Raw genomic sequence first — 15893 nt, forward strand, 5'->3', positions numbered from 1 at the left:
ACAAACGAAGTTTTTACTTCTGTATGGTTTTTTTAATTATGGTATACAGCCGGCTACTGGGATTTTCCCATTGATTTTGTTTTAATTTTAATTGTTTAAATTTGTAAGTTTTCCTACATTCATAAAAAAATAGAATTTTTTTTATTTGAATTATCGGATCAACCATGAAGGAATAATAGCCAATATTACAAAAAAATATTTTCAATGTGGTAGTATAGTTAGATTAAAAATTATTTTGATGTGGATCACAATAATTGTGTAATTCTTCTTGATGTGCCTATCCGTGATGAATGTTGGCGATCATCATGGCAATCTTCATTTTATCTGCAGCAACGCGGAAAAGCTGCACATATGTTGCGTTGAATCAAGTTCTGAGGTTGTTTAAGCAGGACGTTCTTCTTCTTCCTGGACCTCGCTTTTCAAATATTTTTCCTTGGAGGATGGCTTGTAGGAGGGCATATCTGGATTCATTTCGCACAATGTGTCCAAAGTATTCCAACTTTCGAGATTTATATGCTGCTCTTTAATATAATAATGGACGAAATAATAGAAGCAGTACGTAAAGGCAATAGTTACAGAATGGAAAACAAAGAAATCCAAATACTATGTTATGCAGACAACGCAGCATTAATCGCCGAGAGACAGAAGACGATCTCCAAAGAATAACACACATCTTCAATACAACAGCCAAGAAATACAATATGATAATATCAGTAGAAAAAACCAAATGTATGACAACATCTAAATACCCACGACGATGTAAAATCAAAATTGATGGGAAAATAATAAAGCAGGAAGCAAGGTTTAGATATCTGGGAATAGATATAACCAGTTACGGAGATGTTGAAGAGGAAGTATGACAACAAAGCTTAAAAGCAAGTAAAGCGGCGGGATCTCTTATTGACACAATCTGGAAGAACAAACACCTAACACAAGACACAAAAGCAAAAATCTATAAAGCAGCAATTAGACCTATATTGACATACACGGCGGAGACAAGACCTGACACATCTAAAACAAGACGACTACTAGAAACAACACAGATAAAAATACTCCGACGAATATCAGGGAAAAGTCTGTTGGATAGGGAGAAAGGCGAAAACATAAGAAGATCATACAATGTAGAAGACATAAGTGGGTGGGTGACATAACGGAAACAGGAGTGGAACGAACACATTAGTAGAATGGCAGAGGAAAGGATAGTACGAATAGCACGAGATAAGTCACCAAATGGACGAAGGAGTATTAGCAGACCAAGAAAAAGATGTGCGATAACTTAAACATTTCAGGAGGCTAATATTGACGATAAAGGCTTTAAAGCCTACATATAAGAAGGAAGAAGAAGAAGAAGAGATTTTATGGTGGTTAGTACTTCTCAGTTCTTCCCCACTCTTCTCAAGACCTCCTCATTTGTAATCCGATCAGTCCATGGGATTTTAAGAATTGTGTAATTACTAATAATTCACAATTGATTATTATGGAAGTCTTCTTCTTCCTCCTCCTCAGCTTTTCACTTTTCAGGGCTGGTCCTTACTCTTCTTCGACACTCATTTCTGTCTTACGTCTCTTCTTTACCTAAACTTTTCTCTCTCAAATCCCCTGCCACATATTTCTTCAATCTTCTCCTTGGTTTTCCTTTACCTCTCCTTTCATCAACGTCTCACAGCTCTAATCTTTGTCCAACATAGTTTTTGTTACTACGTCCTACGTCTAACTTGGCCAAACTGTTGAAGTCTTTGTTCTTAAATCTTTTTTGAAGCTGTAGTCACCCCGGTTCTTTCCGTAGTCGTTTCAGCCTTTTCTAGTCTTACCCAGCGTCCAACGTAAGATTATCATTTCAGCTACATCCATCTTCTTTTCCTGAATCCTCTTTATAGGACACACTTTACGGCTGTACACCAAAACAGGTTTCAGCACATGCTTATGTAGAATTGTAAATATTTTATCTTAAATTTTAATTCTCCTGTATATAATTTGTCTTAATTATAATTAAGAGCACGAAATAAGAGTCTCACACATATGGAACTACGTCGGCCCAGATGGGTGGAACGGATTGGGATTACTACAGTAGCCGCAGCCGTTGCGAACTACTTTTAACTTTGAATCTTTAAGACATAAGTAAGAATAACAGTCGCCACTCTGTGAACTAATTTTTATTACTAATAGGGGGTGAAATTTATTACAGTAGAATTTTAATAGTTTCGGATTTAAGCACGAAGAGGAAAAGAAAGGAGACGGTTTTGGTTAATGTGGGAATCAAGGCAGTTAGTCGATTTTAACATCAGAACCACGACAGACGTGTTATTAGAGATAAGCCGTAAAAAGACGGTATTATGACAAACCGGTTATAATATTGATTAGACGCAATTATCTCCAAATTTATTTCTTTTTGTAAGAACACGTAAAATGTTGGTCGCAATTACACAAACACTTTTACATTTCGTCAACTTAATAGTATCTATAATTAAATTGTCTATTTTATTAATTAAAACTGTTAAGACTCATACGGACTTTTATTACGATTGCCTTTAACAAATCCTACACTTATAAATCTTTCCAAGCAATTCTACGTCCCAAACCACTTCTGTTCCTCCCACCCAAATATTCTCCATTTTCGACTTGCTAAACATAAGTCCTCCCTCTTTAATAGCTCTTCCCCAACCCTCTAACTTCTACTCCAACATTTGTTTGCTCTTCTCTACTAACAAGTTATCATCAGCAAAAAGCATTGACCCAGGAGTATCTTTCCTTAGTAAAGAGCCTTGATGCAAACCAACTCTTACTGGAAAATTTTTAGTCAATGTAACACAAGTCCTTACTTTGGTATTCCCTTCCTCATACATATCCTTCACGTACTTCTCAACAATTCATTTCTCTCTCATACATCTCCATAGCTCTTGTCTAGGAACTGTGTCCCTACGCCTTCTCAAGATCTATAAATACCAGATGTAGCTCTATTTTCTTCTCGCAGTATTTGATCCATCGTTATAAATTTTACAAGAGTGGTTATAGTCTTCGAGCTTATTCTGTTGAACAAGGACTTGTCACAATAGGTTTATTAGTGATAATTAGAGCCACATAATGGAATTACTTCTCCATTGAATGAATAATATCGAGCAGAATATATCACTAATTGTGTATTTATAATGTTTTAAGATGGAAATATACGCTTTTCCCATTTTTTTTAGAAACGCGTTCGCTATTTTGAGATAAGGTTACATTACATTCCTATTTAAATATACATACATACATCTAAAAGAAAACAAAAACTCAAAGAATCTAATTAGCGATGTACTGGTACATGACTACATTCTATTATTTTATAACACGAAGTACGTTATAACTAAGTACTAAGAAAGCTATTATTTTAATTTAAAAATTCTTTAAGGAACAATAGTGTAGTTATTTGACTTTTACAAAAATAAAAAATGCTAGGCCAGTAAATGACCACTTTGGAATGTAATTTTCCTCGTCACGAGGGATATGCTTGAAAATTTGGATTTATGTACCTACATTCATCACCATTTTTGAACTTGAGCCTTAGGCAACCCTGGGCTCTTTGGACTTGAGTCCAGGGTTGCTTTTATTTGGAGGGTGAAAGACACCTTTTGTCGGGGGTGAATAGCATACGTTCAAAATAAGTCCCGAAATGGATAAACTGACTAAGTCAATAATTTTCGAGTTTTTTGCGAGTGAAAATGTTCATTTTTTAACAAAAAACCACGTTTTAAGACGGTTTTTTGAAAATAACTCAAAGAACAAGTATTTTGTCAAAAAGATATGCTTATCAAAAAACGAAAAAATGGTGTATTTATGAAGTCTGTAAATGCAATAGAAGCAGAGTTGTAGCTCATGAAAAGTAGGTTCTAATTCGTCAAATTCCAAATCGAATATTATTTCAACGTGAAATAACCAAAAAATGAAGCACTTTTCGGGGAAAACTCATGAATATTTTTTAAATGTTTTAGAAAGCTTCATTTTTGTTTTTTACAAAAGTTCCTACCGTCAAAACTAAGCAAGTTACTCTTAAAATAAATTTGATCTCTTTTTGTTGATAAATAAAAACGTGAAAATCACCCGCTAATTAGCACCCCAAATGAAATTAAACGTTACCGCTTTACAGTTTACCTCTTAGCAGCTTATAATATGATCTGTAAGTTTCACCGCTTCAAAGTGCATACTTTTGAAAAAGTTATATATATTTTTTTTAATTTTGAAAAAATTGCCATTTTAAGGTGTTTTATTTTTTTTTAAATAACTTTAAAAGTATTAGTGATACGAAAAATCTCCAAGACTAAAGGAAATATAGGTTTTAATAATTTCGATTTTTTTGTTTTCAAAAATTTTCCAAAAATTGGTTAATATATGGCTGTTTAAAGTTTGCATACACTCGTGATTAGTGACTCGTTCAAGCCCATTTACTTACGACCCTTTTAAAAAATAAGCGCTTTAAATCGATGAAACTTACAGATGACATAAACAATACATACCTACTAAGTAAAGTAAATTTTAATACGGTAGCGATTAATTTTATTTGGGATGCTAATTATCGGGTGATTTTCACGATTTTTTTTACCAAGAAAAGGAACCAACTTTATTTTGAGAGTAACTTGCTTAGTTTTATTGCTAGAAAATTCTACAAAAAAATAGCTGGTTTAAAGACTTTAAAAAAGTTTTCATGAGTTCTCCCCAAAAAGCGACACATTTTTGGTTATTTCACGTTGAACCTACAAAGGAATCACAAAGAACCTACTTTTTATAAGCCACAAATCTGCTTCTGCAGGCTCTATACCTACACCATTTTTTGTTTTCTTATAAGCTACAGTTTTGCTATATTGCAGAATATTCTTTCTATCAAATACTTACTTTTTAAGTTTTTAGCGAAAAACCGTCTAAATAAAAATGTTGTTTTTGTTGAAAACTGAAAACCTGGCAGCTTTTGAGATGTGGCTTTTAGGAGAATTTGGAGAATATCATAGACCAATCATATTACGAACAAAATGGTGTTGCACATGCACAGAATGGGAAGAGGGAAGGAGAACTTTTGACCACAATTGAAAGGATAAAAAGGGCTTATTTGGGCACATACTTAGAAATTATAAGTACGAGTTGTTAGAGCTGATTGTGAAGTGTAAAATCTAAGGAAAACGTGGTCCTGGTAGACGACAAATATCCTGGATGAAAATCATTCGCCACTGGACCACGTTAAACACACAGACGCTTTTAAAAAAAGCAGAAGACAGACATGAATTTGCAATGGTTATAGCCAATCTTTATTAGTGGATCGGCACTAGAAGAACAAGAAAATTTTGTACGTATGTTTTTTCACTAGCGAGAGGGGGTGGCTGTCACACCTATGTAAAAGAAAACCTGTGCTCAAGTCCAAAAGGGGATTAGAGGGTAAGAGGGACCCAAATCCAAATTTCCAAGCAAATCCGTCGTGACGGGAAAAGTTACACTACAAAATGGTCATTTATTGGCCTAATGATAGAGTTATTTGACTATTAACAAAATAAAAAGTACGGGATAATTATCCATTCCCGGAACCGTTTATTTTCCTGCAGACCTGCTAACGCTACGCGGCCGGCTTTCCATCGGCAGACGCGTCCGCCAATCGCCCTTCAAAATCGACAACAAACACTTTCCTTTATCATACTTCATTTACATTAGGAACGGCTCTTGGATCAGCATTTTTGCTTTTCAGCTTAATATTATCTACGGTATAATATAAGGCGAGTTGCTTCAAGGACATCGTGGTACTCATCAGGATGTTCGTTGCCCACCAAGTATAAAAGCTTGGATGGAAGGAATGAAACATTTTTCTTGGTTGCCTGCTGAGTATGTGCCCAACGCGACGGCAAGGAGTTTTAAAGACCTCTTTTGCTTTGTTGGAGCTGCCTATCATGCGTACTACATATATTTTGCTAAGACAACGGATTCTGTACTCTATTGTGGGGATGTTGGCAAGTGGGTGGACTAATACTGATTGATAATCTGCACGTTTCCTCATGAATTTCCTCAAGATTTTTATTTAGGTGGCCATAAAGCATTAAGTATTTAGTGATGCATATACACGTGCCTTATTGTATAAGATAATTGACCTTATGTAGATTTTGTAGGTGTACAAGAAAGCCTTAAAGGAGGTGTTTCCAAGTTTGTCAGTCAGTGCACCTAGGAAATTAGCTAATCCTCCCACCCTATTTAGGGTGTTTTTAATATCAGTGTCCCAGTTGACAGATCTACTAAAATGCACTCCCAAATAGGATACCGAGACTACAATATGAAGTGTTTCTCCAAGGAGCACTATCTAATTTCCCCGTGTTCCTAGCATCCTTGAGTGCTAGGATATCTGAATAAAATAACCTGCAATGAAAAAGCGCTGGGAATTATTTTCAAATTTCATATTAATGGACATGGTTATAACAGCAAAAAAGACAAAAAACACCAAATGCATTGTTATAACAGCAAATCCAATAAGATGTAAATTAAAGCTGGAGGATCTGATAATAGAACAAGTGATGAAGTTTAAATATCTAGGCATCACAGTATCTAACTACGGAAAGTTCGAAACAGAAGTGAAAGATCATGAGAATCGAGCAAATAGAACCACAGATGAAAACCTTCGAAAAATAGATGGTAAGACACTATGGAACAGAGTTAGACTTACAGATACAAATACGACGGAGATGTTAGTTGGAATGACCACCAAAAGCCGAATAACAACAAATATATTAGTAAAGGCAGCGAGAGACGGTTCCCCAATTGGAAGACGATCAGTGGGAAAACCACGAAAACGTTAGAACGACAACTTACTGGAGGCCAATTAAAAAACAGACATATTCATGTTTATACAAAAAAAAGAAGAATACGATTTTTTTTTGTTTTTTATAAACTACATTTTTTATAATATATATAATACATACACCCAAACTTATATGGAATCATCTGATATTTCTTACTATTTAGAGCGAATTTAAAAAAACGAACACACGAAGTCAGACAATATTTATTTTAAAGCAATTTAATAACAAATGCATAACAATTAAATAAAACAATAAAATATTTAACAAACAAATTGAAAGCAGTTGTTTTAAAGTCAATAGCATACAAAATTTCAATGTAAAACGAGTAAATTTCAAATTACAAACGAATAATGCTTAAATTGTTTTTATTAATTTTTTTGTATTTTATGGTAGTCAGTGTTATCACCTATAGTCCTTATGCAAGCTTCAGTTTTTGTGGGCACGCTCCTAATCAAATTATCAACATTTTGTTGTGGTAGGTTGCTCCATCCTTTAAAAGCAGCTTGTACTAGCCGTGCGGTGTTTTCTGGATTATCCCGGCGACCTCTAATTTTTCTTTTAAGCATATCCCACATATACTCTATAGGATCTTGCTCAAGTGAGCAAGCAGGCCATTCCAACAAGGGATACCTTCTGCTTCAATAATGTCTGTAGTCGCTCTAATGGTATGTAGATGTCCATTATCACGCAATAAAATTAAATTTTCTCCTGTTGCACCTCTTCAAAGCCTGACTACAGGATATCAACATACCTGTGAGCAGTTAAAATTGATTGGATGAAAATTAAAGGAGATTTTTTACGGATCACAATTCCTCTCCAGAACATTACACTTCCCCTTGTAAATTTGTGAACAGATTTGACAGTTTTCCTTCTTGCTTGTCTTCCTCGACCTCTAAGTACACGATTTCGTGGGTCATCTGATTTTACACAAATTCTGACTTTTTTTGAAAATAGCACATTTTGTCAATTCCCAATGTTCCATTTTTGGTGGTGAAGACACCAATTTAGGCGATCAATCTTGTGCTGCCTGGATAACTCGGGAATCCATAACTGTCTCCTGCTGTATACTTCTTGGTACTAACTCTTCTTCTTATCGTTTCAACTGAAACAGTTACACCAGCACTTTGGAGCTGTAGGTGAGAAATGGTTGGATGTCTTCCAGCTGATTGGACAACTAAACGACCGTGGAGAACCGTTATTACTTTTGGCGACTTTCTCTTGCTAATTTTTGAGCTTTCCTAGTTCCTGTTACCTAGCATAGGTTTTGGAGAGAACGCCCTGTATTACGCCTAGCTCTACAGCTATGTCCCTCTGGGAACATTACTTTCTCCACAAGACCAATAAGCTTTCCTCGTTGTAAGTTCTATAACCCCATATGAGGCATATTTTCGTTTTTGGACGCAAATGTTAATTTATTTATTTTCGTTCAATTTGCAACTCAAGCAAATGAGATGTACTATCCGATTGTCTTATATATTTGTTTACTTTCAATAAGAACCTTTATTCTTCGCAGCAATAACAAGTTTTTTCAAAATAAATAAATATTACTTTACAATACATAGTGATTCCATATAGGTTTGGGTGTGTGCATTTTTGATAAGATATTTACTTTTTGAGGGCGTCAAACCATCTAAAAACCGGAATGGGACGTTTCATCGCCGCCGGTTCATCGCCGCCGTTTCGATGCCGCCGGTTCATCGCCAGTCCGTTTCATCGCCGGCCGTTTCATCGCCAGTTAGCCAGTTGATCTTGTATTATGGGAGATGACACGACACGACGTTAAATTCAGTTCAAAACTTATGACAAATAAATAGATAAAAAATATTACTATATAAATTTACTGTTCTATTTCTACTTTCCCTAAATTTGATACTAAACAGTATTAAATTTGTAGTGTTAAATTATATTTTATATTATAAAAGTTTAAAAGTCTATTAAAAGATTAAGTATGGCAACGGGAATGGTCATATCTCGAATAATAAATGTAACTGTCGAAAATTGGTCGAAAATTCGGAAATATATCAGTTAGCGATTAGCTGACTGGCGATGAACCGGCGGCATCGAAACGGCCGGCGATGAATCGGCCGGCGATGAACTGGCGGCATCGAAACGGCGGCGATGAACTGGCGGCGATGAAACGTCCTAGACCCCTAAAAACCTCGTTTTTTGATGAAAAATTAACATTTTTACTCACAAATAAATTAAAAAAGTATTGACTATCAGTGAAAGAACTCTATAGCAACAAAAGTTGCTTGCACTTAGTCAGTTTATCCATTTCCGGACCAAATTAAAAAAAAAATCGGTCGTGATAAGGAAAACTACACTCCAAAATGTTCAATTTACAGGCCTAATGATAGAGTTATTTGACTATTAAAAAGTAAAAAGTACGGGACAATTATCCATTCCCGGAACCGTTTATTTTCCTGCAGACCTGCGAACGCCACGCCATGCCGCGCCGGCCGGTTTTCCATCGGCAGGCGCGTCCGCCAATCGCCCTGCAAAATCGACAACAAACACTTTCCACTACTTCTCTCCGACTTCATACTTCATCGTCAGTTCTTCTTGAGCGGCTTTCGCGATAGCCACGTTCTCTCGCCGTCACTGAGAGGCCCGCCACGTGTTTTTCTTCGCGAGACGAGTTTGTTTTCTTGTCGGTTTCAGGAAAGTGCCACTATTCGCAGGATGAGTAGCAGGAAACTCGGCAGGTGATAGTCAAATATAATTTATTGATTTTTTTATTTTTTTTTCTATATATTGAATTGGAGAAATGTCGATGATTTTTGTAGTTTATCACAAATAGGGTAACTATTTACTGTGTATATTAGACCAGTGATATACCATTTTCACAGCAGGAAACTCGGCAGGTGAGAGTCAAATATAATTTATTGATTTTTTTATTTTTTTTTCTATATATTGAATTGGAGAAATGTCGTTGTTTTTTGTAGTTTATCACAAATAGGGTAAATATTTACTGTGTATATTAGACCAGTGATATACCATTTTCACTAGGATTTTTGGTAATATAATTTAAAGAATTTCAAAACCCTCCTCTTGGTATTACTCTTTTTTGGGGGGACATTTTGAGAAACGTAAAATGTTTGGTTTCAATGCGTTTTATTTCTTGTTTTTAACTGTTTGGAAAGTGTATCTTCTTTTTATAACTATTTGTTAGAGAAATATTTTGTAAAATAATAAAATTTCAAATAGACAGTTTTATAACCAGACATCGGCTTTATATGCAAAAAAACTCAAGAAAAAGCGCCTATATAGGCAAAGTTTTTTACAAAAAGGCAAAAATCTTTTTTGGACGCCACAAAATATTTTAAATAATATTAATAAGCATTACAACTATTTTATTCATATGGTTGGGTAAAAAAAGGTTTGTTAAACTAATAATTTATCTACCTACTCTATGTCATATTATGTCTAAGTTTCTAGTTTATTCTAGTTTATGAAAACTATCATTATAGATAGCAGTGCGTAAAGGATTTAAAGTGTGCGTGAAGTAACAATGTATTTTGAATATGATTTACTTTTTCGCACTGTTTTTTGGCACACTTTCATATAATCAAATATCCTTAACTTTCGCGTTGTCATGGTGATGACATAATGAGCAATAAATTACAACAAATGTCTTGACAGTTGTGTGGTTTGAAAGAAGTTAGAATTTTGAAATGTCAAAATTCTAAAAATTGTAGAATAGAAATGAATTCCAGTGACGAAGAGTTACAGTTTTTTTATTTGTTTATCGTAGATAAAATATAGCATGAAACTGTGCGTGAAGTACTTTTTGCGAACTTACGCGATGTATAGCACTCGCTCCGCTGTCGCTCGTGCTCTAAACATCGAGTTCGTTCGCAAAAAAGCATACTTCACGAACTGTTTCATAAATACCTATTGTATAATAGTTACTTATGAAACAGTTCGTGAAGTATACTTTTTGCGAACGCACGCGTTTTTAGAGCACGAGCGACAACGGAGCGAGTGCTATACATCGCGTAAGTTCGCGAAATGTACTTCACGCACAGTTTCATACAATATTTTATCTATGATAAACAAATAAAAAAACTTTAACTCTTCGTCTCTGGAATTCATTTATATATTTTACAATTTTTAAAACTTTGACATTTAAAAATCCTAACTACTTTCAAACCACAAAACTGTCAAACATTTTGTTGTAAGTCATTGCTCATATTGTCATCACCATGACAACGCGAAAGTTAAGGATATTTGATTATATGAAAGTGTGCCAAAAAACCCATTGAGAGTGTGCGAAAAAGTAAATCCCATTTAAAATACATTGTTACTTCACGCACACTTTAAACCCTTCACGCACTGCTATCTATAATGACAGTTTTCACATACTAAAAACTTATACATAATATGACATAGAGTAGATAAATCTATTTATTGAATTATATTAAATTGTTTGTTTTTTTTTTAATTCTTTAACGACAACTAAATAATGTTTCCTCTAAAAGTTTTCATCTGCTGTTTCATCCACGATAATATAAAATAAATTGCCCCCTAATTGCGATTAATTTTCCGCTTATTTCCCTGATTCATTTATTAATATTCCTTCACCCATATATGTTTCATGTATGAGTTATTTTTCTATCTTCTTTCAATGAAAAGATATATCCTCTTTCCATCTTTTTGCTTTATGGTAAAAAGATCTTATTTCCTTTTTTTTAGTGTTTCTTTTTGGCATTCCTCGGCATGCCATTCTTTTTTTTTGTGGTTTCTATTAATTTTCGTTAAGGTTTCTTTATTCGTTTGTTCGTTTATTCGTTTTATTTAAGACTGCTTTTTATTGTTTCCCACGTTTCTTCCGGGTCTAAGATTCCGGATTTTTCGTTTAGTCTGCTAGTTATTTAGTAATCTTTACTACTAATTTGTATTTCTGTGTTATATTGTTTTCTGATTTTTTGGTTCGTTTTATTGTGTTTCTTTATATTAGCATTAATTTCTCTCTATTAATAAGTGGAATATTTGATTTATTGTCTTTTTATCGAGGGAAAATCCACTGACATTTATTTAATATGTATTTCTGTTACAAAACCTATAATCCTTTCACCGTTATAATTCGATATGTCATTATTACTGTATTTTCCTGTTATATTTTCATTTAAGTGGTTAAAGAGTTCATAAATCTGGACATGTCAGACCTACCAACAATAACATATCAGTTACATATTCGAAAACTAATGCTATGATGGCATATCAAAACGTCAACTTTAAATAAATTTCTGAGCTAGAGTATGCTTAGCTCAGTTTTTATTTACAACAAAAATTGGCACAACATAGAGACAATGAGTTAAGCTGGCAGATAATGAGATAATATAGACGAGACGTCAAATAAACCATATTATTATAATCTCTCTCCTATGACGCTAGAGCCCAAGTCGGACACAGGCTTCCCCCAGCATTCGCCTCCAAGTATTTTTATCTCTGGCTGCTCTCATCCATTTATCCACCCTCAATATCTCGGTTCTCCTTCGTCTATCCACCTCTTCCTTGGACTTCCTACTGGCACACGTCTCACGATATTTCCCTAAGCATTCTACTAGGTGCTGTGCCATTATCCATTCTTATAAGGTGACCTGCTCAGTGAATCTTTTCTCCATATTCTATTGTCGCAAATGAATCCCAATATCCTCCTTAATATCTTGCTTTCAAAAGTATTAATAAGGGTGATTTTTTTTCTATCTATGTTTTATAGATCTGACAAAGGCTTTCGATCGCATCCGAGTCGAAAACGTCTTACATTTACTGTATAGAAGAAACATACCAATCAATATTATACAAACCGTCGAAAAAATCTACTTTAATAATCGAATACAGGCTAAGATAAATGGAAAACTAACGCAGTTTATACCAGTACAAAGCGGAGTCCGACAAGGTGACTCGTTAAGCCCACTGCTCTTTAATATAATAATGGACGAAATAATAGAAGCAGTACGTAAAGTTCATGCTTACAGAATAGGGAACAAAGAAATCCAAATATTATGTTATGCAGATGACGCCGCATTAATAGTCGAGATATAACAGCCGAGATGATAATATCAGCAAAAAAACCAAATGTATGACAACATCTAAATACCCACTACGATGTAAAATCGAAATTGATGGAAAATAATAAAGCAGGAAGCAAGGTTTAGATATCTGGGAATAAATATAACCAGTTACGGATATGTTGAAGAGGAAGTATGACAACAAAGCTTAAAAACAAGTAAAGCGGCGGGATCTCTTAATGACACAATCTGGAAGAACAAACACCAAAGACAAGGCACAAAAGCAAGAATCTATAAAGCAGTAATTGGACCTATATTGACATACACTGCGGAGACAAGACTTGACACATCTAAAACGAAACGACTATTAGAAATAACAGAGATGAAAATACTCCGACGAATATCAGGGAAAAGTCTGTTGGATAGAGAGAGAAGCGAGAACATAAGAAGATCGTGCAATGTAGAGTAGAAGACATAAATGGGTGACAAAACGGAAACAGGAATGGAACGAACACATTAGCAGAATGGCAGAGGATAAGATAGTACGAATTCACGAGATAAGTCACCAAATGGACGAAGAAGTATTGGCAGAACAACAAAAAGATGGTGCGATAACTTAAACAATTTAGGAGGCTAGTATTGAAGAAGAAACAGGCTTTAAGGCCTACATTCAAGAAGGAAGACGAAGAATCTTTTGTGTAATGATCCATGTTTCTACGCGATATGTTGCTATTGGTCGTATGATTGTTTTATATATTTTAAACTTTACTTATCTTCTTATATTATACTTTATACTGCATCATTTTGCAGTAACAGTACCTAATTGGTTCCTATATAATAAATTTGTGAGCTAAAAATATAAAGTGAAGGTATTTTTAAGAAATATTGCTTCAATTCACATAAACTATAAAAGTGTAGACTGGGAAAAAAGGAAGCTAATATCCAACGCTCAATATTTATTGCTTTTAATATTGATCTCATTTTTCTCTGAGTGTCTCGTAGGCGTCTATTCTTAAAATAAAATGTTCTTGATTGTGATTAGTGGAGTGTGGAAATGATGAAGTATACATCTATTTGTTCTACATTTATTTTATAACATGAACTGGTCTTTGACAAATTTATGGCTATTAATTTTATATACACATTTTTATTATTAACTTGGACTATTTGTTTCCGTAAGTTTTTTTTAGACCAACACCGGATAAATATTATTTTGTAGAGATTCCAGTCTATTATATAAATATTACCAGGTTATAAAAGAGGATTTAGGCAGATTGGACGACTTCTTGTTATGGACCTAGAGAAAAATATTACGAGTAAATTGGGTGGATAGAGTCATAAATGTCGAAGTGTTGAGGTGAAAGAAAAAAGAGTAACATGTTGTGATACTATTAAAATTGCAATATCTGGACATACCATGAAGGCCGAGTGTTATACGAGTAGCTTGCTACAACTAATAATACAAGGAAAAATTCAGGACATAACTTGCAATGATTGCCCACCTTGCAAAGAAGAAAAAGATCACCTCATAATCTGTTACTTTTTGAACTGCCTGTTGAATAATATCTATTCAAATATCATTACATAATACATCCTTTTCGTAATCATTGCTTTACTTTTTTGTTGTCGTTTATTTCTCTTTTTTCTTGGTATTTCACCTGTCCACACTAGTATTAACCATTTGAAACGAAAAAAAGGCGTTGGACTACCCCAGCTAATTGAAATAACATTCGAAAATATTACCTCAATTATCCAAAATAGCCATCGCTACACCCTTAGCTTGGCTCAGTCTCTCGGGTGTGTGTTCGTCTTGTCCTAATCTTGGAAATTAACTATGAAAATTCGGAATGAAAGCAAACAAAACAATATTTTTAACTAATCATGTTTATTGTTCATAAAAATGTGACTTGGTAAATGCATTAACAAATATATTCAAATTCTTGCCAAAAACTAACAATTTGTAGATTATACTTATGGCTTTGTAATCTAGTGGTAACTTCTTGATGTCGAATGGTACTGCTACTGGTTCTGCAACGGGCTCTGGGGTTCTAAAGGCTGTATTCCACCAGACCTACAGATGTTGGTCGTTGCAGTCTGGGTGATGTGGATGACATGTCCCTCGTTCTTGTATCGCCGGCGATTTGAGCATTCTTGAAGCTCCCAGAAGGAGGACGGTGACCTTTATCCCAAAAACTAGAAGAATAATGCGTGTATAAGTTTTGACGTCAAGAAGAAAAGGTACCCTTTGCCAAAAAAGTATTCAAAGAGTAGCAGATGGCAAGGGGTAAATTAAATGGAATTAAGATGAGGAGAATAGTTAAAATTTGATTACTAAACGTGCATATGTAAATTAAAAAGATATATTTAAAACTAAAATATCAGAAACCATGCTTTTAGATTTTAGAGAGGTTAGGTTAGATAAAAAATATTAGAAAAACTGCTAGATGCAGAAATGTAATTAAAATATGATAATATGTATTCTTACCCCAAGAGAAGATTTGATTTGGAAATATATAGCTATTCTCTGTAATTGCCTTTTATAATATTACCACCACCATTTTGAGAATTAAAATGACAGCGTGAACTGTAGAAAGGTAGACATGTTCCGTATTAGGGCAGATACTTACAGAGTAAGAATATACGGGGTACGTTCAGTATGTTCAATTGATGATTTAGATTTTAGATGAAAAGAGATAATAGTAAATAGAAGATAATAAAAGAGGGCGCCAACGAGTTTTTAACGAATAAAACAGGTAAAACAAATAGAAGAAAATTATTACTAATGAAATAATAAAGAAAATGACGTTGGGTTTTGAATCCGCTTTTAGACTATGTCATCTTCTATAGAAAAGGTTGTCTGTTTAAACCCATATGTTTTGCTATATCCTATTATTTTATATCCCTGATATATTGGATTATTATGTCCAATCAATGTAAAATTATCAGTAGTAATTGCATGAGAGCTCTAAAATTAATTTGTTTCCCGAGTGACACGAGGGCAAAAAGTCGATAATAATTTTAGAGATCGAGTGTAATTCGCTGAGATTATTTCATGAAACTGTCTTTTAAACCATTT

At 34.2% G+C, this 15893-nt stretch overlaps 1 protein-coding gene across 3 annotated transcripts in view; it reads left to right on the forward strand.

Annotated features, from left to right (window-relative positions):
* The window catches only part of LOC126884733 (monocarboxylate transporter 12-like), a 645529-nt gene that overhangs the window by 358454 nt on the left and 271182 nt on the right, over positions 1 to 15893 (forward strand). The window contains exon 1 of one of the 3 annotated variants that reach the window (XM_050650864.1): positions 9355 to 9508. The exons of 1 other annotated variant lie outside the window; for it this stretch is intronic. The gene's annotated coding sequence lies outside the window, so the exon portion shown is untranslated. Of the gene's footprint in view, positions 1 to 9354; positions 9509 to 9631; positions 9668 to 15893 lie in introns of those variants that run through there. One more of the 3 variants, XM_050650865.1, reaches the window with a different exon arrangement.

The sequence above is a fragment of the Diabrotica virgifera genome, chromosome 5 (genome assembly GCF_917563875.1).
Source record: "Diabrotica virgifera virgifera chromosome 5, PGI_DIABVI_V3a".
NCBI lineage: Eukaryota > Metazoa > Arthropoda > Insecta > Coleoptera > Chrysomelidae > Diabrotica > Diabrotica virgifera.